A 1,515-nucleotide genomic window follows, 5' to 3' on the forward strand; every position below is an offset into this window, starting at 1 on the left:
CAGGGACTGAAGGAGTTTCTTCACCTGAAGATGATCCCTGACTCTGCCCGTGGCTGTGCTGGCTCATTTTTCCACCCTACAGATGGACCAAATAATCAGGTAATTAATTGTTCTGTATCAAAGAAGAGGAAGGTTGCTGTTCTTGACATAAGATTTTATTAGGAAGTGGTGTTTTAAATCTTCTGAAATGGAAGGATAAAATGGCACCTGAGGCCTCAGCAGTTTGAGGGACAGTTCCCAAATCCTTCTCAGTGCCCTGTCCCAGTAAATATTTGAGAGCTGTGACAGGTCAGGGGTGCTTGAGCAAGCAGAGCCTCCCAGAGGTGTGCAGGGCTTGCTCTGAAATGTCAGATCTGTTTGGTGCAGCTTTTTATTGGGCTGACAGGTGCAGTTAAAAGTGATTCACATCCTGATCATCAGCTATGTTTTTCTTTCCTCAGGTTTCAACTGCCCACAATTAAAGGCAATAAATCAGAGAGAAAATGAGGAAGAGCTGCAGCAGAACTCTGCAGGTAAAGGTGAGGTACTGGGTGTGGGCTGGTGGCTGCTGGGGCTGTCTGGCTTTTATTTCACAGCTGAGGCAGAGCAACTTCAATACTGCAGAAAGGTCAGTCAAAACAAAGACAGTTTTCTCCTTTTCAGTGCAAAACAAGACTCTGCATTCTGGCAGATAAAGACAGGGAAGTGTGTTTATTGTTGTAATTATATAAAGTAAATAGTGTCTGACTTCTTTCTGATTTGTTCCTAGAAAAAATGTAGAAGTCTTGGTGAAGCTCCTTGAAATTGAGGTGGGAAATGAACTTAAGTAAAATGTTTCTAACCAGGATTTACAGAGCTGAGTAAATGAGAAAATGTTTTTCTGTAAACTTCAGCAGAAACCACGTTAGGTAAATCAGTTCCAGTTCCACAGCCAAGAGGGGACAGCTGAGCCCACAGTAACAGGTACTTCATAGTAAAAAATACTAAATTTGCTTTTTAAATACATACGGTTTGAAAACAAAACCAGCCTATAAGTAAATGGCCATGTGCTTTTTCTACTAGTGTAATTCAGCTTTTTGACAATTGCTTTGTGTTTTCTGTGAGTACAAAGTGTAGTTACAGTCTCTTCTCTGTGGCGTTTACAGGGTCTGGTGACCTTCAGGTTCCTTGAGGAGCTGTCCTTGTCCCGGGACAGAGCTGGCTGGCCTGAGCAGCAGCCTGGGCTTTTTGTAAGCAGGCTGCAGCTTCCCTGGCTGCCCCAGGATGGTGTTTGCACTGGGATGGATCAGCTGGATTTAAAAAGAGATTTGCCTGATGGTGGCCTTTGCCATGGAATTGTCACCACACCCAGCAGCTCCTGCTCTGAGCCCTGTCCCTCCTTAAGGAGTTCCTGTGCTGTGCCATGGATGGAGGAAACACAGGTTGGTGTCCCTGGGGGGCTGCTCAGGAACTCCATGGCTGGGATGAGCCATCAGGACCTGTGGCCACCAATAACTCCCATTTCTGCTCTTTGCAGCTTGGCCTGAGCTGTGAGAA

Source organism: Zonotrichia leucophrys, chromosome 4A (genome assembly GCF_028769735.1).
Source record: "Zonotrichia leucophrys gambelii isolate GWCS_2022_RI chromosome 4A, RI_Zleu_2.0, whole genome shotgun sequence".
In the NCBI taxonomy this organism is placed as follows: Eukaryota; Metazoa; Chordata; class Aves; order Passeriformes; family Passerellidae; genus Zonotrichia; species Zonotrichia leucophrys.